This window comes from Ranitomeya variabilis, chromosome 1 (assembly GCF_051348905.1).
Source record: "Ranitomeya variabilis isolate aRanVar5 chromosome 1, aRanVar5.hap1, whole genome shotgun sequence".
NCBI lineage: Eukaryota > Metazoa > Chordata > Amphibia > Anura > Dendrobatidae > Ranitomeya > Ranitomeya variabilis.
Genome location: NC_135232.1, coordinates 960,627,586 through 960,654,767, shown reverse-complemented (window position 1 = coordinate 960,654,767; position 27,182 = coordinate 960,627,586). Strand labels below are relative to the sequence as shown.

The window sequence follows — 27,182 nt, the reverse complement described above, 5'->3', positions numbered from 1 at the left end:
AGGGAGGTTGGCTCTGTCAGTCGCATCATAATCGCATCGGATCGACTGTGTGGTGTCAGTAGGTTGTTGTGGCAGATGCGGCTTTAGCAAAGGCTGATTGTTTTTGGAAAAACTTTGTCTGTTGATTACTGAAAGACACAAAAGTGTTGGTAGATTGATTGTTTTAGAGGCATCATAGAAGAAAGTAAAACAGCTTGAGATATCGCAAAATTTTTGCACAACTTGTAGTTTCACAAAAATGTAGTGACTTACAAATTTTTTTTTGCCAGCATCGATCACTCCATCACCTGTTTGAAAAATGGGAGGAGTTTAGCTAGGAAGGGTGTGGCCCTAAGTGGAATAAATTTCATAAGAAATATACTCCAGTCTTGGACTACATCTCTTGCAGTGGCAGATGTCAGCGGAAAGATGCACTAAATTCATGAGGAGTGCACGATTCTTACTCCCACGGACACTTACATTGGCATGCAAAACACCAGTCTTGTTGAATCAGGGCCTTAAAAATTAAATAAAGTATATTAAAAAATGTAATTAAAAAAAAAAGTGGTTTTATTTAACAAAAGTGTAAAAAAAAAAAATTAGCATGAAATAAAACTAACAATATTTAATCCACAAGGTCACTGAGTATTAACCCCTTCACCTAATCTCCAGAAAAATATCAAAAGTTACAAATTAATTTTTATGTAATAAAAAATGGTTAGAATATAAAAGTATTACTTTACCCACAGAAAACGAATCCACATACAGCAACATTAGTGGAAGAATGAAGCGCTTATAACTCTTTCCCATTCAATGTGCCATTATTGTGCAAAAGTAGTAAAACCCTTTCCATATTTTGCATTGCCATGATTATACTAACACATAACATAAAGTTAACAAATTGATGATATATGGTAAAGGGCGGAAATTGGAATTGCAAAAAAGGGTGGGGTTTTTTTTCAGATCTTTTCCCCTAAAAAGTGAAGACTAAATTACAAATATTGAGAAATTAAAAAAAAAGATCGAGCTTTCATGCAGCTACATTGAAAAAAATAGTTTTGCCTCTGAGTGCAGTGATACTGAAACAAACAAACAAACAAATTCTGACGAAATAAGCTGAGTAATGAAGAGGGGAAACTATCCTGTAATGAAGTAGTTAATGTTAGTACCTGCCTTGTCTACCTGTAGCATCCCACCGCTGCTTGTGTATATGTAAACTGCTTGTGAAAGAGCCATCCGCTGAAGGAAATGATGCAGCACTTTCTATGATGCAATGTTAGCACAGTCCTGCCACACGTGCATGATACTGTGAGTCACACTTCGGTGGTTGTACACATGAGCACCGGTAGAGCTAGGAGAATACTATACAACGTGAGTGTCCCACTTCGTCTTGTCTTTTCATTTGTTTAGTAAATAGTGGCAGAATATGAGACGGACATGTGAGCACAGTGGCCTCTGTCTTATCTTCCTCGTTATATTATGAAACATTCTCCTGAGAGATGAATTAATTGGAAAATCGGTTGGTGGCCCAGAGTTTTCCTGAGGGTTCTGGGCTTGTAGAGGCAGGTGCTCTATTGTGATTGCATGCAGTCAAAAGTTAGTTTGTCTGTCTTGTACCCAAGGTAACAGCTATACTTTATGGCTGCTGAAGTATAACACTAGCATATAGACCTTCATTTCTTGGTTAAAGGGTAATTTGCAAATTAACAAGCTATCCCCTAGCCCGGTGATCCCTAACCTTTCTGACCCTGAGGGCCACATTCAGCTTTGAGAGATGGTCATGAGTAACATCCAGCTTACACCCCCTCACAGTACACTGTGGTGACAACTAGAGCCCCCGTTACCGGCATAATGACAACTAAAGCTTTTCTACAGAAATCACACCGATAAAGTATGCCCAGATTTAGGGGGTCCCACAGTACCCTCATCCAGTATTCTCACATCAAGCACTCCCAACCACACTATCGCATAAAGCTTCAAGCACCTCCTCTGACAAGATAGTAGCATCCTGTCTCCAGCTTACCATACTAAAATTATCTCTCCACCCCTATGGCCAGTATCTTCATATCCAGGAGGTGCTTGAAGCCACTGAGATCTACTCACAAAAGTCACCATCTTGAAAGCTGATCTTCAAGCTGGTAGAGGATGTCAATCTCCACTCTATTCAGGAGGCCATTCTTGGAAATAACTTTTTAATCAACAAACAAGTTTTTATGCTAAGATGCTTATGACCAAGTTAGCCCTCCTTAACAGGATAGACTTGTTATTTTGGCATAGCTTATGCAATCATATTGCTTGAAGGTTTCCACCCAGACCATAAATATAGCCATATACGAGTCTAGAAGATATTTATTTGGACTTTTATTTATTGTTATGGTCTTTACCAAGGGGGGGGGGGGGCTTGGTCGTACAGTAACGCAGAACAGCCTAAAGACAAAGTCCAAGGAAACATGCCCCTTCATAAAGACCATAAAAATATGAAAAATTAACAAATGGAAAAAAAGACCATATCTCTGTAACCATATGGTGTATTTACAAAAAAACAATGGAATACCGAGGGGAACAGGACTTTGTTTTAATGCACAGTGTACACAGAAAGCTGGCAATCAGTGGTGTGGGTGGGATTATACAGGGCTCAGCATTCAGAGACCTGCTAGATTTGTAGCAGAGAAAACTGTGATACATTGCTGGAATCAGTCTCTGTCCCTGATACGCTGCTGTCAGATTACATAGTAAAAACCTGCTGACAGATTCCTCTCAATGATACCAAGATATGAATATTATGATGATTGGAAGGATTTTTTTTTCAATAGAAATATTTTTCAATTGATGATGTAGTCCCTTTTCTGACGAGTAACAATAATGAAAAATATAAGAATGCTCATTAGAGATTAATACATGTACTTTCAACTTTACATATGTTATGGGAATATGTTTGGGTTAATGCTTAGCATCCATATAGCAGATACAGTACTTTGAATGTTAAATGTGAGAGCAGGAATGGCCCGAGATGAGAGTGCTGAGCATTCTTCTGATGGTGCATCATGTTTTTTGCATGACTTGTGGAAGAAGCATTAAGTTTAATACACACACAATAAACGCTTTAATGTATTACATTCCTTTCATTCTCCTATGTTCACAAGTTGCTTAACCCTCAATAGCCCAGATTTAAATATTCATAACCACAATGCTTTTGAAAGTTTGTTTCCCATAAAATGTTTTACCTACAAATGTAGTTTCTTTTTTTCCCCCTTTCTTTGGATTTAAAGACAGGCTTGTGCTTTTTACTAACTTTGAGTGATTACGGTATTAATGTATTTTTTTAGTTTTGATATATAAAGTACACATGCATTTGCAATTAAGTGCTAGCTGCAAATAATACCAAAAGTATAATCTTAAGGTATTTAATTAAATATTTATTCATTTCTGCTCTTTTATAGTTTTGTAAGGTGTTTTCAATGTTGCAACTGTATTTTTATAATAATTATTGTGCACTACTACTTGATATTTTGGCTCATAGCTTTATTACTGTATGTATCGATCCCTTACATGCCAAAGACTATGTAACCCCCAGTTTTATTGAATTGAGAACTGGATGGTCTATATTTTAACTTTTGATCTCTGATATTACATTTTGCTTAACATTGCTTTATTAATTGAAATTTCAGATTTAATTCCAAGCAAACTGTGCTTCGCTATATTTGGGCAGGAAAATAGAGTTCATGGCTCTGCTATGTATCAGATCTACTCTTCTGGCTGCCCAAAGCTGCCTTGTTTATCTCTTTAACATCCAACATTGAGCAGAATGCTCAAATTTATCATTTTGGATTACTTATTTTATTACTTGTGTCACAACTATGAGCATTGTTAAGTACCTTTGCACCTGCATTCTTACCACCTAGATTCACCCCACATTTTAGCACTACAGCAGAGAATTCCTGAATGTTTTGTTTGACACTGAATGTGTAATATTTTAATTAGGAAGAGCACAATATTGCTTTCTTTTGCTTTCTTGGTTAAGCATTTTTTTCAAATCTTAAAGGGAACCTGTCAGCAGGATTGTGCTGAGTAACCTACAGAGAGTGTCAGGTTGGCGCTGTTATACTGATTAAAATCCACAAAACGGATTTAATCAATCAAGATATAATTTTAATCAGTATAACGGGGTCAGCCTGACACTGTCTGTACATTACTCAACACAATCCTGCTGACAGGTTCCCTTTAATAATAGGTATGGTTAATTTTAGAAAAATACCTTTTGTTTGGAAGATGAATGTAGAGAACAAATCAAATATTAACAACGGTTAAAAGGGGATTTTGGTATTTGATTTGTTGTCATCTCTTGAAATATTTATAGAGATGGACGATCCACTGGATGTGCGGGTCCAGCAGGTTCAGCCGAACAGTTTAAAAAAAAAAAAAAAAAGGTTCAGTTCGGGCACCAGAACAGTGCCCAAACCTGGACCCCATTCACTTGAATGGGAGACCCGAACATCTAGTGTTTGCCACGCTGTCATGTGGTTGGCTATCCAGAATATAGGAGTTCCCACGCCAATTGTCTAAATAAATAGTTAAAAAAAAATGGCATGGCCCCCCCCGTTTTTGACAACCAGCCAAGCTTAGGCAGACGGCTGGGGGGCTTTTATTCTCAGGCTTCTAAGGGGCCATGGATATTTGCCCCCCTAACCTAAAAATAGCTGTGTGCCACCACCCAGAAAAAGTGCATCTATTAGATGCACCAATTCTGGCGCTTTGCTCGGCTCTTCCCACTTGCCCTGTGGCGGTGGCAAATGGGGTTCATATTTGTGGGGTTGATGGCATCTTTGTATTGTCCGATGATATCAAGCCCACCGCTTAGTAATCGATCGAGAGGCGTCTATCAGACACCTATCCATCCCTAATCCTATAGTTACATTGTAAATAAAGACACAGCCCGAATAAAGTCCTTTAGGACTTTCTTTTTTTATTTAAAAATAACAAACACAGCTATACGCACTAACTCCTAATTCCACTGAAGCCAACCTCTCCCGTAAAAAAGCAAAAGTAGTAAAACAACCATATTCCTTGCCTGTCTGTCATTCTGTCCCACGCCATGATCTATGTCTGGGGATAAACAGTTTTCAACCTGGACGGTGGCAAGATGCGACTCTCCAGGCTGAGAACCACTGAGGAATGAGCTGCAGCGAGCTCAGTCTCAGTGACTAGCGGTGACGTCATCGAGGTTACTGCAGGTCACTGAGTCTGCATTCCTAGCCTGGCTCCTGATCTGCGGTAACCTCTGTTCTCAGCCTAGACGGTCGCATCTTGGCATAGTCCAGGTTGAAGACTGTTTATCCCCAGACATGGATTATGGCGTGAGACAGAATGATGGACATGTGAGGGATATGGTTGTTTTTATTTTATTACAGGAGAGGAGGGCTTCAATGGAATTAGCGTTAGGTGAGTATTGAGATTGTCCACTACTTTATAATTGATGACCTATCCATTGGATGGGTCATCAATGACTGATCTGTTGAGGTCCGACACCTGACGCCGATCATCTGTTCTCGGTATCAGAGGCAGTGGCTGGAATTGCTCAATTGCGAAGCGACTCCGTCTTCTGATAGTGGGCACGACTGGGTACTGCACATCCATCTCTTATTCAAATCCACAATTGAGCATTTCCGGCTGCTGACACAGTGAACAGCTGATCGTTAGGGAAGCCGTGTGATGGACCCCGACCGATCAGACTTTGATGACCTATCCTAAGGATAAGTCACCAATGATAAAGTAGTGGACAACCTCTTTAATGTGTATTGGAGCCTTTCCTGAGCTGTCATATGCATTCATGTGACCTGTAGCTTCTTCCTTCCTGCATTGTTGAGTTAAAGGCATAGAGTACAGAGTTTTTTTACACATACTCTGAACAGTACGTAGCCTGTCAGTCAAGCACATCCATGTATGTGGAAAGCAGCACTGAGCCATCATCTTAAGAGCAGTGTGCTCTTAATGGTTATGTCATAGGGTTATGGTTTGTGAACTCAGGTTTCATAGCCTGCATGAATTGATGTTCACAGTACCAAGAACAGCGCTGTCAGATCGCCTGCTCCACACATAACAATAGATATCTGAATATATATGTGAACTGGAATCTTTGGCCAAAGTGGGTGGCACTCAATGTTCCAAAGTGCTTGATTAGATTACAATAAATTAGAGATGAATGACTTGTTTTAAAAAAATAGAATGCTTCAGAATTCAAATTTTTTGCTATTCATTTCTGTCTAATTTAGCAGAAAGGCAGCCATGGAGCCTCCGTTTTTCTAAATTGTAGTGAGCGAAATAGAAACAAAGAAATCCTCACCTCACTGCTTGCCTGATCCACAGCCTTCCATCCGGTGCTCTGTGCATTCTCTCACATCTTCTTCTGTGATCTTTACCCAGCACTGGGCTTCTGGTGCCAAGTAGGCCTCAAATGTCACAACACGCGCCGCGATGTCATGGCACGCATCTCGCAAACCATAGTCAGTCCCTCTAGTTACTTGCGTCATGAGTACATGCTGTGTGACATCTTTGGCATATGTCTGAGTAAAGATAGCAAAAGAAGAGGCTATATGGAACACCGTATGGAGAGCTACAGTGGAATGACATGTAAGTGGTGAGATAAGTCTTTTTTGTTTTTATCATTCAACCCATATTTAATATGCTCTGGGTTCTAGAGACCACAGACCATAATAAGGAACATTCGATTTGCATTGAATCATTTGAATATGAATCAAATTTCCCTGCAAAATCAAAGTAATTTGCTGAATTATAAATAAATTATACAATAAAATCTATAATAAATTAATATATTGTAAGTTTAATTATTAAAAAATTATAAAAGGTAACATTGCAATTGTTATTAGTAGCTGAGCTCTACATTTGTCCCTTGCTCTCAGGAAACTCATGGATGATCATGAATCGGTGGCTTCTTATTATTGACTTATAAAGCACATGAAATCCATTACTGCTTTTATAGTCCCTCAGTATTATTTAAAGGATCCAGGCTGATGAATAGACATCAGTCAATTATTTTTTTTTCCTGTACAACGTATGAATACACTGATCTCATTATTTTGAGTAAAATGAATAATTCTTGTTAATAAGCATTTGGAACTGATAATTCTAAGGAACCGCTGTCAGTCAAAGTATACAGGCATTGTGAAGTGAATTCCCACCCTTGTTAGACATAGGGTAAATATTGCTGCAGACTACTGACATTTCAGGACTAATATTAAATTCATTATAAACTAAGCCATACTTATGTGGCAATATTTGATAAGCACTTCTCTCTGAATAAAGTAAGCAGGGAGAAAATTAGAGTTTAATTAACTGATGTTAAAGAAGCTATGTATTGATATTTCCTCCAAAAATCACATTGGCTGTCGTGCTCTTCTTTACATATTGGCCATCAGGTGTAACAGACACACGGAGATAAAGTCTGAAAGGTATAACACAGTATCGGCAGCAATTTAATTGGTGGAAAGGCATCTGTCATGAGCTAAAAGGACTTTTTAACCCGTGGGCAGGAGTCCAACTTTGGACGAGTGCTTGACCCACTTTATTATTCACATAGGCACAACTGTTGGGTTGTACAAGTGGCTGTGCCTTGTACTGCAACCTTGTCCTCATCACTGAGCTTACCGGTGGGGAACTTGAAGATTAGACCCCCACTGATCAAACATTGATTGGCTATCCTATGAATAGGCCATTAAAGTGAATGCACCACTCCAGTGTTTTTTTTTATTGAAGCACTAGAGTGGCGCTAATAAACTAAGGCCCTGGACTTAGTCTTATACTTAAAATCGTCCGTCTTCTATTATCTGCCCCACTGCAGTCTGTCTCCATCAGTTTGTGAACTACCAGATCATTCCAGTGTTTCATGGAGTGAGCCTTAGGTCACTTTTCAATGCAAGTTTATGGGAGCCTCGTTCTGGCCTTGTTCTGCCTTTCATAGACTTACATTGAGAGCTTATGACAGTTACATCTGACTTCTGGTCAGTCAGAAGTTGCGGTTGCAAGATGATGTCATGGGACTGGAGTGACAGCGGGTGGGGAGTATAATTTTAGGTGCAGGGACCTTACATTAATAGCGCCACTCCAGGGATGCAATTAAAAATGCTGGAATAGAGCTTTAAATTAATTTATAAGGACCTTCATCAACCATTAAATAACTCTTTAACTATAGGAAATACTTTATATACACAATTCCTGCATATTGAAGATGTCCAATCACAAAAATTCCTTTGTACTTACTAGAGTATATGAAGGTAATGGAGTATTTTAGTTACTCTTATTCGAGACTCAACATGACCAAATCTTACATGGTCACAACATTTCCCATGCAGAATGTGGATGCGTGTACCTTCTGCCAGCAATAACAGGTCTCCAGCAGATAGACCGGCAGTCATCGGTATACTGGAGAGAGACTAGTGCAAACCAGCAAGTAAAAAAGGAAATATTAGCTCACCACTTCAGTTTTTTTCACAACCGCGTAGCACTGGGATATTGTCTGGCCCTTTTGGCTTGTCAACGCAAAGTATCCAAAGATGCATAGGGTTAAAACGCGTCAACAAATATGTATTTACATGATGCCCTTTGAATTTTAATGGATACTAAATAAAATAATATTTTTCATTGATACTTGATTTTGCAGCTAAATATTATTTTTTTGGGGGGTATATTGGAGAGAGAGTTGCCTACAAAAGGCAGATCTCTTTTGATTCTTTTTTGTTTGTTCTATGAACTTTTTATAAATGTCTTAACTACTCAACTAAGACATGTTAAAGTATGAGCCAAGCTATAATATCCACACATCGGTTTGAGGAACATAGATCATGTATTCACATTTATCTTTTAATTATGCTTTGCTGAATCCTCTGCATATCTGTCTCAAACACGTGACAACCACAACCGTACCTGTCACATCACTCATCCACACAACGTGTAGTTATTCTGAACGCTGCACACTGTAGAGTATATGAAGGCGAGTATATGAATGCATCTCTCTGTACCACTGATCACCTCTACTGATTGTTTGTACAAGGTCATGTGCTTATAAATATTCGGTCCTGTTCTAAGCTTTTCTGAGGCTCGGTGGGGATCTCCTACGTATCATGTCACTTCTCTGTCTGTGCAGTGAACCAGGGATCATATTTGGGATCCACAGCTGAGTTTGGAATAGAAATGACATATTGTTTAAACATGTTGTAACAAATGTGCAGCAGAAGAAATGATCGGAATGTAAGACAGCAGAAGAGGGGAAATTCCACTTAGCCTCCCCAGAGGAGATCTACATATAGAATGAGCAAGGGAAGATTAGTGCAGATTATTTTGAAGTGGAATTGGCTTGATAATTCCTATCATTTGTACAGTGAAAACTGTGAAAATGAAGCAAAATGATAGCATCTCCTGAGCACATTAGGTTCTTTTCCGTTAATATTTCAGTACTGTGTTCAGAGAAACTGCTTTAGGATTAATTTTTTAAAAAACTACCTGGGAAGTTTACTAATAACCCCTGTCCTCATGTGCAATTTTTACATAACATATTGCCACTAATTACTCGCCTATTCCAGATTACTGGTCGTTTTGTGCAAACTAGTGCTGTATCTCCGACTCCAGTATAGGCAGATCTAACTATATAGTGGAAATACAGTGTTGCCTTATACAGTGCCTACAAGTAGTATTCAACCCCCTGCAGATTTAGCAGGTTTAATAAGATGCAAATAAGTTAGAGCCTTCAAACTTCAAACAAGAGCAGGATTTATTAACAGATGCATAAATCTTACAAACCAAAAAGTTTTGTTGCTCAGTTAAATTTTTATAAATTTTAAACATAAAAGTGTGGGTCAATTATTATTCAACCCCTAGGTTTAATATTTTGTGGAATAACCTTTGTTTGCAATTACAGCTAATAATCGTCTTTTATAAGACCTGATCAGGCCGGCACAGGTCTCTGGAGTTATCTTGGCCCACTCCTCCATGCAGATCTTCTCCAAGTTATCTAGGTTCTTTGGGTGTCTCATGTGGACTTTAATCTTGAGCTCCTTCCACAAGTTTTCAATTGGGTTAAGGTCAGGAGACTGACTAGGCCACTGCAACACCTTGATTTTTTGCCTCTTGAACCAGGCCTTGGTTTTCTTGGCTGTGTGCTTTGGGTCGTTGTCTTGTTGGAAGATGAAATGACGACCCATCTTAAGATCCTTGATGGAGGAGCGGAGGTTCTTGGCCAAAATCTCCAGGTAGGCCGTGCTATCCATCTTCCCATGGATGCGGACCAGATGGCCAGGCCCCTTGGCTGAGAAACAGCCCCACAGCATGATTCTGCCACCACCATGCTTGACTGTAGGGATGGTATTCTTGGGGTCGTATGCAGTGCCATCCAGTCTCCAAACGTCACGTGTGTGGTTGGCACCAAAGATCTCGATCTTGGTCTCATCAGACCAGAGAACCTTGAACCAGTCAGTCTCAGAGTCCTCCAAGTGATCATGAGCAAACTGTAGACGAGCCTTGACATGACGCTTTGAAAGTAAAGGTACCTTACGGTCTCGTCTCGAACGGAGACCATTGCGGAGTACGTTACTTATGGTATTGACTGAAACCAATGTCCCCACTGCCATGAGATCTTCCCGGAGCTCTTTCCTTGTTTTTGGGTTAGCCTTGACTCTTCGGACAAGCCTGGCCTCGGCACGGGAGGAAACTTTCAAAGGCTGTCCAGGCCATGGAAGGCTAACAGTAGTTCCATAAGCCTTCCACTTCTGGATGATGCTCCCAACAGTGGAGACAGGTAGGCCCAACTCCTTGGAAAGGGTTTTGTACCCCTTGCCAGCCTTGTGACCCTCCACGATCTTGTCTCTGATGGCCTTGGAATGCTCCTTTGTCTTTCCCATGTTGACCATGTATGAGTGCTGTTCACAAGTTTGGGGAGGGTCTTAAATAGTCAGAAAAGGCTGGAAAAAGAGATAATTAATCCAAACATGTGAAGCTCATTGTTCTTTGTGCCTGAACTACTTCTTAATACTTTAGGGGAACCAAACAGAATTCTGGTGGGTTGAGGGGTTGAATACTAAATGACCCTCTGAAAAGACTTTTCACAATTTAAAAAAAAAAATACGGTAAACAAAGAAATAACATTCTTTTTTGCTGCAGTGCATGTCACACTTCCAGGCTGATCTACAGTCCAAATGTCACAATGCCAAGTTAATTCCAAATGTGTAAACCTGCTAAATCTGCAGGGGGTTGAATACTACTTGTAGGCACTGTATATTAGTGCACAGAGAGGGAAAAATACAAGTAAGGTAAAATTGCTGTACATGACAATGATTTTATGCCTGGCTCGGCAGTATCTGCCCATATGCGTCATAGTGTGTCTGCATTCAGAAGGCATAGGGTCCCTTAATCATGCCCTTTCCTCAGGTATAACACTATTTCCTTAGCATTACCATGCAAGGCTTCAGAATAGAACCTGACTCGTATTCATTCAGTCATAGCCGTGTGTACGAGAGACGCGGTTTTAGTTAAACTCAGCAGGACGGAAGCGTATCGCATTTACTTACATACAAATTGAAAATTTAAGTGACTTCTCAGTGGGTCATAGAAGAAGGGCTCTGAGGAGGATACAAGTTCACATGTGGCTGTAGAATGAAATGAATAGATCGATGAATTAGGAGAGATCATCTGATTTACTGCAACATACTTTTCTGATTTTAGGTCATGCCCATGTTATCTAGTTATAGAGCTTCACATTTCCTTATTTCAGTTGCATTTTAAAAATATAATAACACTGTTAAAGGGGTGATCTAGTAAGCACATCATGTAACTTTGTCTCAAAGATGTCAGTATCTCAACATCTGCTTAAAGAAGGGATATGTACAGTATATAGAAATCATAGATGACCCCATATCACTCATCTGTCTGCACCAGTATTAATACAGCTTATGGAAATAATCACAGGGATTGTCACTGCCCAGAATAGAGAGTAACATTTTCCACAAGCATCAAGAATTGTTTGTTTTTTTGTCATATTTTAAGATGCATTTGTGACTTTGTTCAGTGTTTGGTGTCCGCCAATACTTCTATTATATTGTATAAGTTACTGATTTCACAAATTGCACAATAGACTCCTTTCTAGACCTGAATGGTAAATGGTTGTATCATTGCATAACTAGCTAATTCTACATTCTGGAGTCAGAGAAAGCTGGATTGCATTTTTTAAAGATGACATTTCACTTGACATAAATGGGTAATATTTTTATGTACATGCCTTTTTTCTACTTATTCTGCTGCTGTTTATTTTTTGTCCCTGTGCCTTTCCGTTCGTGAGATATGGTCTTACCTATTTGTGAGTCTAGTCTTTTTAGCAAATTGTGCATGGTCCTCAAGAACACTCCTATACATCAGAGTTTAGGATCACATCCACTTGGCTAAGAAGTCTGGATACATATAGAGAAAAAGTGGCCATAGCTCAAGAATGGATAGGTGCAGGATCAAGAAATAAGCAACGCCAGTTTCAGGAGAACGACTGTATTTACACCAGGTAGAAAAATGAGTATCTATATGTCAAAGGGTAAATAGAACTTTATTAACTTGGTTGGCAATAACTAAAGTATTGAAGAAACCATCTTTTATATGAGAGATACCGTAATTAATATTCTAGAAAGATACTTTACTACTCTCCATGTTACAGTAGAAGGGCTCCTAGACTTGACTGTAACATATTCATTATTCATTCTATACACAGACATTATGGCTATGGACTCTTTTTCACATATTATCCTGCTAGTCCCATTGTAATTCTGCATTTATCTCATATAGATGTATTCCCATCTAAGCGTGAAGTTTTTCCTGCAATTAAAGTAGTTTTCAAAAGCTTTTCACGTAAATATCAAATATTTCAGTTCATAGAAGTGGAGACTTCATATCTGCTTCTACATAATAATAATAATAATATAATAATAATATTTAATAACACCTGCATTGTATGCATGCACTCATTACAATTTTGATTATAGCTTCCGATTCAAGTAAAAGTGGACATTCTCTTGCTTGGGATACTTTATTTAGATGTCTAGATGGTAACACATCTGAATAATTATTTTCTGGTTGGCCCATGGTCATCCTGGCCTTTACTCTGCATGAAAGCTACAAACAACTATGCTATCCAAGCGAGACATGTCTGGTTTCAACTTATTGTAAGTCTTTCCTTGTCTGGCATGAACGTGGCAGTATTTGAGTAACCCTAATACTCCTCCTGACACACCTAGGCTTAGCATCCCTTCACTTGTGTCTTAAAGTCCTAGCTGCATAGCAAATACACATTAAACCAGTTCTGACCTGATGCAGTGATGTAGCGTTGTAGAACGTCTGAAGCATACATAGTAAGTTATTATTTAGGCACCAGCAAAAACTATTGCTGTTACACTTCTCCCTAAACTCTTGCTTTCATGTGCTATATGCACCCCTGTGTTAACTAAAAGTTACACAATAAATGTAATAAAGACATCTTATTTATTTATACAGAGCATATAAAAAGTTTAAAATGCAAGGTTTTTGCCATGTAAAAAATCACTCTTCCTTGCAATAGCATTGCAAATCTGTCAGATTGCTGGGGCATGTCCTGTGTACAGCCCTCTTCAGGTCAGCACACAGATTTTCATTTGGATTTAGGTCTGGGCTGTGGCTGGGCTATTAGAAAACATTGATCTTTTTCTGGCAAAGCTAGTTGATTTGCAGATATGCTTAGGGTCGTTGTTGTGCTGGAAAATGCAATTTAATCTTCATTATCCTATTTTTAATTTGAATGATATTCGAAACTGTTCAAATTTCATTCACCTTGACTAAAGCCCAAATTCCAGCTGCCGGAAAACAGCCCCAAAGTAAAATGCTGGCTCCACCATGCTTCACTAATGTTTTTTTTTTTTTTGTGTGTGATGCACAATGTTGGCTTTGTGCCAAATATACCTTTTTGAATTGTGGCCAAAAAGTTCAACCTTCCATCAGACCAAAACATGTTTTCTCACACACTTTTGGTAGATTTCATGTAGGTTTTGTCAAAATATAGCTAGGTTTGGATGCTAAATTTAAGCCACTTCTTGATAACCGTGTTCCCTAGTATATACTAATTATGCAAATTGTCTCTTCAGAGAGTTAGAGAACTAGAACTCTAGTGCCACCTATTGGAAGGTAGCTATCCTACAAGTCAATGTTGACCCTTTAACGAGCCTTGTCACATGACTTAGTATAATAGCCAAACCAGAATCTCAATTTGTAGACACTGTGTTTTGGGGGTACTGCCTCTCGTCATTGCAAAGCGGAGATCTGGTTTGGCTGTATGAGAGGCGAAGTAGGGTCAACATTGACTTGTAGGATTGCTACCTTCCAATAGGTGGCACTAGAGTTCTAGTTCTCTTCCTCTCTGAAGAGACAATTTGCATAATTAGCATATAGTATATAAAAGAAGAAAAAAATTTCTACCCTTCTCCTGACTGATAACTTTAAGCAATGAAATACCTTTGCTGTGTTGTAAGTGGTTTATGGCCCATTGTTTTTACTATGTAATGCAACTAAGAAATCCTACTAGAATAACTATACTTTGTGTACTATTATTTAACATGAGTTTAAACGTCATTGTCTACTTCTGAACACAATCACATCCCCAATTATTATAATGGGTTTTTTAAATTTATGCAACCACATTATTTCAATTTTGTTATTTTTATTTGTAAGTTATTTTATGTTGTTTAGCATTGTCTTTGGGCAGCATAGTAACTCAACAAGGGGCCATTGGTTCAAACAACATCTGCAAGAAGTTTGTGTGTTCTGCCCCTGTCTGCGAGGGTTTCATCCAACCCTGCTTTTAGGGAATTTAGATTATGAGCCCCAATGGGGATAGTGATGATAATCTCTGTAAAGTGCTGTGGAATGAATGGCGCTATATAAGTGAGTTAAATAAATCTTTCTGAAATGTGCAAGATCTTCCCTGAAATAAATGTTGTCTGGAGGTTTTTATGTTTTAAAACCTCTACATTTTGCACAGAAATGATAGTGTCTTTCAAGATGTATAATCTGCCCAAGTCATAGGCACTGTTGCAACTTCATACCATCAAAGACGTAGGCTCTTGAAATGTGTGCTAATAACAAGCTACATGGTCCCTTTCCACTGCGGTCCACAGGACATGGCAGCAGTGGTTTCCATATTGAATTCAAATTTTGATTCATCTGACAAAAGAACGTTTTTCTGTTTTCCTCAGGACATTTTAAATGGGCTTTGACCCAGAGAAGACATTTCGGGATTGTGTTTATATGGCTGCTTCTTTCCATGATAGAGTCTTCACTTGTATTTGTGGATTGCACGGCAAACTATTCATTTAAATTGTTTTCTGGAAGTATTCCTGAGCCCTCCCAGAGATTTTCATGACTGAGTTATGCCTGTTTTTAATGCAGTGCCGCCTTAGGGCCTGTACATCTTGATCATCCAATATTGGCTGTTGGCCTTGTCCCTTGTGCACATGGATATCTTTGTATACTGTAGATGGGAGGGGGGATAGTGCAAGTCTTTCCAGGCGCACTTCTCTCTGCCCTGTCGATGGCAGAGCAAAGTACTGTTCTGCGCATGTGTGGGGAAAAGCCATAAATCGCTGGTGCATGCACATTACAGTAACAGAGAGAAGTGCGTAAAGGGGAACGTCGTAGAATGTGTCATCTATACAAAGCCGAGAAGGAGGATGGCGTCACAAGACAAGAGGAGGCACTGGATCAAGACCAGCGACAGCCACCGGACCTCCCTATAATGAAAGGTCTTTTTGCCTTACAGTGTGAATCGGAGTCATATATACAGCCTTATAGAATGCTGTCATATAGAGCTGAATGGTGTTGGCCGTAGGTTATATGGGAAAACCTGATGGCAGGTTCCCCAAGGTATGTACCTCAGGTTGAAAACCCTAGATTTAGAGCACTGAAAACAGATGTAGGTAAAAAGTTTACATTGCACAGTGCTTTTTAAATGAGAGTTTATGAAAGGTACATCACCCCCTTTATCGAAGTATCTTTCTTGTAGGGTGCTAACACCTTATCCTGCTAGTACTAATGGCTGAATAGTGAATACTTGAATACAAATGTTAGTTGATTTTCTTTTTTTTTATCCTTCCTGTAACCATAATAATTTCAGAAATGGTTCTGGTTAAGTAACCACGCATGGGAGAGCTTAATTAAAAAGTGAGACGACAACATGCAGATATGTAGGAGCGTTTCCAAACAAATCTCAAATAAAGTATTCTATGGATCAATAAATATTAATATCAACTTTTAAGAGAAGATCCATTGAGTTGTAACTAATTATGCATCGTGCGGGGAAGCTAAGCTCATTTCAATATTAGATTAAGCAGAATTAAATCAGAAATCTGGTTTAATGACCTTGTAAACAATTTACAGCAGAGACTCTAATTGTTAGGCTATTACACTATCTGAATCAAAGCTAATTAGATGTTTCTCCAATTAGAATAAAACAGAATTCTTTAATAACAAGTATGAATAATTTTTCACACTATACATCTTATTTCATTCTGCTGTTAAAATGTGTATGTCATTTCAATACACGATAAAGGCTAATGTGAAAAGCGGTTTTTGGGGTTTTTTTCAGCTGAGAAGAAAATGATATTCTATGAAGTATGGTATGTTTTCTAAGGGTGTACAAGTAACATTGACTAAAGAGGATCTGTCATGGGAGAGCAATCTAATTTCAGATTGAAGTATGTTTTACCAAAAGGTCTGTAAATATTCTTCTGGGGCCAACTAGACCAATGACTGAAGTCATGTAAGCCACCTTAGATATGTCAAGACTGAATAGCTAAATTCAACACTGACATCCAGTGGCGTAACTACAAAGTGAGGGGCCCCGATGTGAACTTTCAAATGGGGCCCCCGCGCCAAAATATTTCCCACCTAAATTCACATTTTCCCTATTCATTTCGCACACTATAGTTTTGTTGCTTTGTTGTATAGTCTGACCTAATACTGCCCTGTAATCGCTGAGAAAAATGATTTTATAACTAACAAGTCCCTATAATAATTATGGTTATGTCTTCGGAAGTGCAGACTCTGGGCGTTCATGTCCTTCCTCGCTCTAATTCCAAGCGGACTCCCGGCGTTTGAAATCAGTGTGCTGTTTCTTCCTGGTATGACGCTGCAGTGAGTCATTTCCCGGACCTGTGCAGTGTGGGGGTGTATTGGGTGTACTGGTCGGCTTCGGAGCATACGCACTGCACATTCTGTCGCTGGCGAGTACACCCAATACTCCCCCTCAGTGCACATGCTGGGCTCTGCCCACAGCCGTGTACCATTCTTCCCGACTCGGAAATTTACAGCCCGTACACACGCAGCTTCGCTCCATGAACCCCGTACACACATGGCTCTGCTCCGTACACCTTGTACACACGCGGCTCCACTCCTTACACCCGCGGATCTGCTCCGTACACCTCATACACACGCGGATCCACTCCGTACACCTCACACACACAGCTCCGCTCCGTACACACGCGGCTCCACTCCGTACACACGCGGCTCCGCTTCATACACTCCATACACACACGGCTCCGCTCCGTCCACCCCGTACACATGCGGCTCCGCTCCATACACCTCGTAAACACGCAGCACCACTCCATACACCCCATACATACACGACTCCGCTCACCTCGTTCACACTCGGCTCAGCTTTGTACACCTCGTACACACCTGACTCCGCTCCGTACACCTCGTACACATTGCTCCACAACACACATACACGGCTCCGCTCTGTACACCTTGTACACACACGACTCTGCTACATCCACACTATAAACCCCTCCTGACCCCACACATAAACTTCCCCTCATTCAGCACCATGACAATCAGCACAGCAGAGTCCTGCATACAATTAATTGAGACATCAGTAGGTTAAGTGTTTTTGAATATCCATATTGAATCAGGAGCCCCATATAATCCTGCATAAAGGTTAATAATGGCCACATAAGATGCTCCGTAGACACATTTTCCCAATATAGTGCTGCAGAAACATTGATTATGGCCCCATAAGATGCTCCATAGAGACATTTTCCCCATATAGTGCTGCACAAACGTTATGGCCCCATACAGACACTTGCCCCGTTATAGTGCTGCACAAACATTATGGCCCCATAAGATGCTCTATACAGACGCTTGCCCCATATAGTGCTGCACAAACGTTATGGCCCCATAAGATGCTCTATACAGACACTTGCCCCATATAATGCTGCACAAATGTTATGGCCCCATAGCTGCTCCATACAGACACTTGCCCCATTATAGTGCTGCACAAACATTATGGCCCCATAGATGCTCCATACAGGCACTTGCCCCATATAATGCTGCACAGATGTTATGGCCCCATAAGATGCTCCATACAGACACTTGCCCCATATAATGCTGCACAAACGTTATGGCCCCATAGATGCTCCATACAGACACTTGCCCTATATAGTGCTGCACAAACGTTATGGCCCCATAGATGCTCCATACAGACACTTGCCCCATTATAGTGCTGCACAAATGTTATGGCCCCATAAGATGCTCAATACAGGCACTTGCCCCATATAATACTGCACAAATGTTATGGCCCCATAAGATGCTCCACACAGATATTTGCCCCATGTACTGTTGCTGCGATAAAAAAACACATACTCACCTCTCCGTCACTCAGGCCCCCGACACTTTCAATATTCACCTGCAGGCTGCTCCTCGTTCCAGCCGCCACTCCATCTTCCGCCTCCTCCGCACTGACGCTCAGGCAGAGGCGCACACTAACTACGTCACCGCGCCCTCTGACCTCAGCGCCACTGCAGAAGAGCGGCGGCTGGAATGAGGAGAGGTGAATATCGCGCAGCGCTCCCCCTCCCCATTATACTCACCTGCTCCTGGCGCGGTGCAGTCCCTGGTTTCCCGGCGCTGCAGCTTCTCTCTGTACTGAGTGGTCACCGTTACCACTCATTACAGTAATGAATATGCGGCTCCACCCCTATGGGAGGTGGAGCCGCATATTCATTACTGTAATGAGCGGTACCATGTGACCGCTCAGTACAGGAAGAAGCTGGGGCGCCGGGCAGCCAGGGACCTGCAGGGACCGCACCAGGAGTAGGTGAGTATAATTAGACAGCCCCCGCTCCCTGGCCCTGAATACGCCACTGGGCGGGCCCCTAAGCAGTCCGGGCCCGGTCGCAGCTGCGACCACCCCTGCGATCGAAGTTGTTACGCCCCTGCTGACATCCTTTTTTCAAAAGAATTGCTTGTAACCACTTATAGTGATCCCTCCAGTATAGTGACGCATGTTACAGTGACTTTGAGATTGCGTCTTCCCACCGAGGGAACGTGTTTGCCTGAGAGGCTCCTTTACATTACGCCTGTAGTTAGACATCCACTCAGTTCGGAAGTGAAATGGAGACTTAAAATTGGAGGTGAATTTTTTGGCAATTCACAATCTAAATGGCAGCCGTCTGTCACTTTAAAATCAGAGACTTTTAGGGACTTTTTGTTGAACAACTTTTTTTTTACAAAAAATTTTCTCTGACAACTTTGGCTTACATGCATCAAAGAAAAGCATTCTTCATAAAATAAAGCGGTTCAGTTAAGATAAACACTCTACTTATTGCACTTGTATATCAGAAATGTCGTGTTTGTCTATACTTTCATCTATAATTGCACTTCCTTCCTACGGCACAATACCCTTTATGCTGGATTTCTGCTTACATTAGCAGTTGTCAGAAATGATCAAATAATCAAAAAGCATTATGAGAAATTATTAGACTAGCCTAAGAAGATATAAGCAGATTTTATATTATTTTGTTTACAACATGTTTTTAATTCTCTGGGGTGACCTGTGCAAATCTAGAAAATGTATTCTGCCAAAGTCACCACCCATTACAAATAGGAACTTCAGGGGGAACTATGAAAGGACACATCCTTGTGACCAAATCGTTTAGAAGCTGGATGACAAAGAAACCAGACTTTTTTTTGTTACACATTGAAAATGTTACATTGTTATTGCATCCTCTATAAGACTTGTATCCTTCCCATTGTTCCGCAGACCTTCAGAATAGCTGGCATCAGATTGTAGAACAGCGTATAATTATACATTGGCATCACAGACCAGTATGTTTATATCAGCCCTGAGCTACATGGCTCAGAAGCAAAATATGCAATTGTATTTATGGACCGTATTCACCGTAGACTTTACTTCTACATGTACTAGCAAGATTTACTGTAAGAGATACTAGACCCCCAAATACTCTTTGGTGATGTAATTTCCAGTAAACAGCTGTGTGGATGCTCAAAGGTAGTGTAGAAGTGCCATTTATGTAAAGGTTTCTTTATTGTGTACATGTTAGTGCAAACCCAATAAATATTCATAGATGCAATGGATAGAAATAACAAATGGTTGGAAGAAAGCTACCCCTGTTATAAGCTTTTAACTGGCATAGGGAAAGCGTTTTTAAACAAGTGCAAAGTGGTGGTGATCACATTTAGGTCTTTTTCCTAGTTCATGTTAAAGGATAAAGCACATAATTGGTTTCTACTGGCAGCACCCCAATATTTTCGTATTGCACATTATTAGGAAGAATTATTATACATTAATAAAGTATAAAAAATAGTCTATGAAATGTATGCAATATACATCAAATATAAATTATTAGTTATTATATGCTGGTCACTTTTATAATATCTGTCACTAGAACAACCAGGCCCATTTAATGTCACCACAATGGACAATCCCTTCCTAAATGCAATATCCCCCTGCACCAGTGCCATTTCGGCAATGCCTGAGCCAGTCTGGGATAGCTAATGGCTCACGTTCCTACACCTCCGTCGGACATCCTAGTTTTGTATGGGTGAAGTATGACCGCTGAAACCCATTAGCAGCCGCTGATTGTCCGCAGCGCTCTTGTGAGTAACAGAAGATCCGGCGCTGTCATCACTGTAAATATGATTCATTTTGGGTTTTTATATTTTTACATGGTGGAAATACAAAAGTTAAGAAACAGTTGTCCAAGCAGTGGAAAGCTTTGAACACTTCCTACAGTGCTTGTTGGAATGTTTCTAGATTGTATTCTTCAAAAAACTTTTATCCTTGTACCCTTGCAATTGTGTAAAAATCATGTTAAAGGGTGGTTCAGCGGACTTTTGTTTCATGTTTAGTTTCACCTTTACCCTCCTGCCCCAATCACTGTCATTGACAGCCAAGATTTCCTGAAGTCTGGGAAAATTTACCACATTTAACTCCAGATATAATGTACAGCTATGCAGCATATGGTCTTATACACTGTTATTACACACTGAAAGTGGTGCTCTAAGGCAGGCTCTATCAAACGGTAGTGCTGTGCAGACTGAAACTTCTACTGAGCATGTGCACAACTGTGGCTAGGAGGAGTTTACAGCCTGAATACACTTGGATTCATAAAATCTGGCAGCTGTCTGTGTATAGCGGGACGCACAATGCTGAGCAATCTAAAAGGATCATAGTCATTCTGGGATGGATTTGCATAGTGGAGCCACCAAACTCCCTGGGGCTAGATGATCCATTTTGTGATATATACATATTATAGTGTTCAGTCTGGTGATGGATCCTTTTTAAGCCTTGGAGAAAGTGTTACAGCTTGGTGCACATATAGAACTGAAGTTGTGATAATTAGTTTTGACCACTGGTGGTAAACTTATCCCTCCTAGTAAATATTTGCTTCTTCGTCCATTGCTCAGCATGTATTTATAGAAATGTGTATCATTATACTGCCAGTGCACTAAGGGAGTAGATTCCAATGCCAATGCAATGCAAAAGCAGTGGTGTGATTTCTAGTAACCAATCAGATTGCAGATTTAGTGCACATTTAGTGCAAGTAGTGATCTGTCCGGCTGCTGTGGGCAACACAACCTGCGTTTCACCGCACCAGTTTTCTTGGTTTTTCTGAATGTCCCCTACTGTTTGTAAGACGTGGAGGAGAGCAGGTATGATGATACTTGTATTTGCGGTTCTCCTAAGGCTAAGCACAGTTGTGCCCTTATTAGTGCATACATGCTCTGAGCCGTACTTTACCCAAGCAGTACAAGATTTGTTAAATGATTATTATCCGGAATGATGCATCCTCACAACAAGGTTTGTTATTTTGAGTGCATTCTGGAAACCTCTCTGACCTAGTTTCCTCTGTCAGAGCTTTGCAGCTTTGGTTAGTCTGGATTTGGAGCACAGCATCTGAAGTCCACACACACAGTAAAAGTTTCTGTATCTGTCCATGATCACGCTGTTCAGTTTACTTCATTTTGACATGCTAAAATAAAAAAATGCTGATAAACTTATGCCTGTAATTGGATTCATCGTTGGGTTAAAAATAAATTCTAGTAATGGCCAGTTTTCCAATGTGACTGAAGATGACATAAATGAGCTGGCACGTGGAAATGACTGGAAAAATCAGGTGGCGATATTCACCCTACTCTTCTATGGCTCAGTGCTGCTGAATACTTAACTCCAGAACACAAGCGTTGGTCTCAGGTTTTTTGTTCATTGTTCTGTAATTTTACTGTCTTAGTTGTAACTATGTGAAATATGTAAAATGAATTATTGGACATGTTCTGGTGGTTCCTGCAGCAGGCTATAATTTGGGTGTTTTCCTGACCCCACCATGTATAATTAGTAAGTTACATGGTTTTTAATGAGCAAATGGCATCATAAAACAAATCATCTGCTATGTCCTGCAGTAAACAAACTGTACTTTTTAAAAGTAATCCGAAATTCATGCCCAGTGTGGGAGCAGCATCTACCTGACACTAGCTGCATTTTTGCAGCCATGTATGTCTTAGGCTATGTGCACACGTTATAAATGCCAAAGAAGGGAGTAAACTACAACACTCTCAAAAGAAATAAAATAAGATTCTTTTTATTAAATACATCAACCAACAAACCGATATAACCTTTAAATACAAAAAATCACAGGTAAAAATGAGGAGGAAACAATGCCGGTACCCAGAGGAGATCCAACCGATCCCTAGTACGACATAGGTAAAGCACAGGCAGCAGCACTCAGGTGCAGACTAGCGTCCACATAAAGATCTCAGTGCCAGAACCAATTATTCTATATCAGGGTGGATAAAAATCAATGTTTTTTTAAAAAAATCAAAAAAATCGGATTTTTTTGATTTAAATCGGATTTTTTTGATTTAAATCGGATTTTTTTCAATAAACTGCTTTTTGAGGAAAATATTTTACCATCCAAAGGTTCTTCCATCATGAGATAAAGCTGAGTTGTTTAACTCAGTAGAATAAAGGCTGTATATGTGTAACATTCACAATGCCATGCTCTTCCAGAGGTTTCTGTAGGATGCTGACTATCCAACAAGTTTGGGCATGTCAACTGAATGGAAAAAGAAACTAAACCAAAAGTGAAACCAAGCTAGAAGTGTGGAATTAAAGGGGCAGTATGAACAAAATGTGGAGGCTATTAATAGTTTATACAATTAAGACATGCTGCTTTTAAACACCTACCTATTGCCATATAGTAAAACAAAAAAGATTTTTACTTACTTTGGGGTCCCCCCCTCACCCTGGCGTTAGATCGTTGCCCCTAGTTTCGTCCGTGTAACTATGGGCGCACATGCGCACTGCTCTCACTTCTCATTTTAATCGTGATTTATATTAAAAAAAACCTTTTGATTTAAATCAGTGATTTAAATCATGATTAAAATCATGATTTAAATCGATTCGATTTAAATAGAAAAAAATCTTTTGATTTAAATCGTGATTTAAATCATGATTTAAATCGGCGTGATTTAAATCAATCCACCCTGTTCTATATTAAACACCCATGTGGAGCTGCCTCCAAAGTAAGATGCTATAATCACTAAAGTGCTTACCCATAGTGAGTCCAGATCGGTATGGCGTGCCCGCTTTTTCAAAAGGGGAAGTAGCTCCCCTTTTGAAAAAGCGGGCACGCGAAACACGTGTCAGGGGTTGCGGGGAGTGCAAAAATGAATTTTTAGCTAAAAAATACATACATTTAAGTAAAAAAAAAATCCCAAGGATAGACCTCTCGTTCAGATGAAAGAATCACGTTTTAGTACTCTAATAATGTGAAAATTTGGGCCCCCGATTCATCAGTGTTTACTCTAGAAAAAAAGTTGCAAAATATTTGTGCAATGCGAAGTTGCCCAAACATTTTGCGAGATTTGGTGTGTTCAGTTTCGGGGAGCTATGCCAAAATGGCTGGGGAGGTGGTAGGTTATGGCTACCCCTTAAATTCATTAAAAGTGGCACTGTTTCTTACTCCAGAAATGTAACTCCAGTTTCTGAGTTCTAAAGAATGGAGAGGACTTTAATAAGAAGTAAATTGTAAAGTTGATTGCTTTTACAAGCACTTTGAAATTCTAACCATTTATGAACATGAGACAATCCTTTAATAAGCTATTTTGACTAATTTATTCTTGTTTATCCTTCCAGCAAGTTTATTTTCATAGTCATCGGTTTTAGCTTTTGATAAGAGATAAACTTGTGTCTCTACATTTTGCTGCCCCGTTTAATTTACCCTCAACCACAGAAGTCTAATTTTGCAACAGACTCAATAAATTTGTGATAATGTTAGTTTGATTAATTGCGTTCCTCATACTGATGCCAGGAAAGGGGTTAACCAGAAAATAAAATCTTGTTGCTTTATTTGTTCTGTGTAAATGACAGGGTTGTTAAGGCGCTGCTGCCTCTTTTGTGCGCTTGCCAGAGAAAGATTGCAGTGTCTTGCATGCTGCATGTGTGGGTTAAAATCTGTAATAACCAAAATTATTGCTAAGCCCCTCGAAACATTAGTTTGACATTGTCATTATTCAGATGGCGCTTTCCAGAAATAGAAATTATAACTATGACTGGTGGCTCCAGACTGTGTGAGTAGGAGTTGTGCAATTTTCTGCCTTTTTTAACATGGTACCGTAGTTGCTGAACTATTACGGTATATATCCTAAATATTATGAAAAATATCAAAAACCTGTATATATTTGGTCCATCATGCATAAAAATCAATGTAAAGTCTAGCAGTATTGTCTGCTGTCACTATGTTCTAAAAGTCTTTTATGGCTATTAGAAATAAGTTACAAATATGTGCATCATTCAGGTTTTTTTATTTTTTATTTTGAGCCAAAGGTTAAAGGTGTTCCTTTTTATCACATAGGATACAAAATAGGTGGTGAACCATGGCTTATATAATGGGGAACTGCATAAATATATTGAAATTGTAACTCTACAAGCTGCACTGCACGGAAAATCCATTCTGTAGAGTAAAAGGTTGAGGTTGCTGGAAAAATACAGATATCCTCTTTCCCATAAGTAATGATTGCAAGTATACTCCTGCTAAATTCAAGACATGGCTCTACAGAGCTCCATTCCTGGGAGCCAGAGCCCCCATTCTTGGACCACCAGCGATTAGTAAGTTAGCCCCTATCCTATGCATAATGGATAACTTTAGATTCATGCAATGCCCCTTTAATATTGAATGCCACTGTTTAGCAGAGGTTAGCGCCACACCACTATATTAGACATGTGACATGTGGTAGCGGTATATATGTGTGTGTTCTCGGGTCTCCCTCAATGCACTGCTTTTTGGTAGCAGGAGTGCAACAGAATTTTGCATATTGAGCAACCCATAAATATTTTATTGATCTTGAATGTAGACTTAAACTGTGAAACATTGTCCAGGAGCAAAGTTTTCCTATAAAATGTCCCATTTGTTTAGAGACACACCTGCATAGGTCCTGCAAGTGTAATGCATGGGTCCTTGGGTCCTGTTCTAATTGGCAAGGCATCATACTGTTACCTTGATAATTGTACCACTACGTATACTGCCATGTCTGCAGATATTTGATGCAGAGGCTTAACTAGAAAAGCCAAGGCCGCATTGCAAACTTTTCAGTGGGTCGCCATCCTCTCCCTCAGCTTATCACAGCTAGGTGCAATATCATCCAGTCTGACAGCATCTGGATGTGCAGAACCAGTGGCACTGCAAGAGGGCCTGTAAATGGTTATGGACCGCACCTCAGGAGGGTGCACTGCAGTACAACAGTGCCCAGCTTAACTCCTTGCCGAGCATCCTATCGGTGGGCCCAGCTCTATAACAGGCAGCTTTGTGGAAGAAATAGCCTCTAATGGTGTTCGGTCCCCAGTTTACAAGCTGTTCTTTGACAGGCAGCTTGATGAGCGTGACAGAAGAGTGTGTTGGGAAGATGCTCCCATCATGGGGACACATCCACTATTAGTGGATTCGCGGGCAGCCACTTTGCTAATGCACAAAGGGGCCCACACAGCCCTCACCAGCCGGCCGGCCCCATAGCATTAGTGTTGTCTGCTACTATGGGCAGTATGTTACTGATTTGATCACATGGGAGATTATGTCTAGAGGGTTAACTTTACGTTATATTTCAGTGATTTTTATCATGAAATTGGTCTTATGACGTATTAGTAAGACCTATATCAGCACGTATATAACCACAGACAGAACACAGAGCATATTTGGCATATCTCATATTGTATAACACAGTCTAATGAGACTTTTTTACTTCTATATTTCAATTATTGTTTACATAATGTCTTTTTTCATTCCCCTAACTTACAAATTTCAGCTAGCATTGCAGGGATCCCGGAGCTTTGCATGGACACCAGTCCTTAGTTTCTTATTCGTCCACTTTTGTTTTGGCACACGTGAGCTACAACTAAGCTGTTTAGGCGCAGCCCCTGTACAGTGTGCAGAGCAGATGGCCCAGCGAGGCGGTGTTACTGCTGATTTGCTCCTCCGCTTATGAAGAGCCATGCTGCCTCCAGCTAGGTCACATTTTTTTAACCCAAGAATTTGGAGACTGACATTTTTAACTGCTTTATAGATTGTTTGGTCTGCCGCTTTAATTTCACAATCCCTCCTGGCTCTTCTAGAAAGGAGTGGCCTCCTGATTATATGACCGCCATTTGAAGTGAGAAAACCGGTTTGAGAACCAGTGTTTTTGTTATGTTTTTTAAACCTTTATCTTCTCCCATTGCTTACATTTCTTTGACTTTCATAGTTATCCTATCCACTATTCTGAATATACTTACACATAGTTAAAAGCAAAGAAGAAATGTAAAGATTCTCATACACCTTAGTCCTCCTTCACACGTCCGTGTCTCC

At 40.0% G+C, this 27,182-nt stretch overlaps 1 protein-coding gene and 1 long non-coding RNA gene across 3 annotated transcripts in view; one reads left to right on the top strand and one right to left on the bottom strand.

Moving 5' to 3' along the window:
- NR3C2 (nuclear receptor subfamily 3 group C member 2) overlaps positions 1 to 27,182 on the top strand; it is a 440,438-nt gene that overhangs the window by 30,514 nt on the left and 382,742 nt on the right. The window lies entirely within an intron of this gene.
- Positions 6,169 to 27,182, bottom strand: part of LOC143792347 (uncharacterized) — a 45,530-nt gene continuing 24,516 nt past the window's right edge. Inside the window, exons 2-3 of the long non-coding RNA XR_013219925.1 lie at positions 11,553 to 11,630; positions 6,169 to 6,539 (exon numbers count right to left, since the gene is read on the bottom strand). This is a non-coding gene — a long non-coding RNA (uncharacterized LOC143792347). The remainder of the gene's footprint in view (positions 6,540 to 11,552; positions 11,631 to 27,182) is intronic.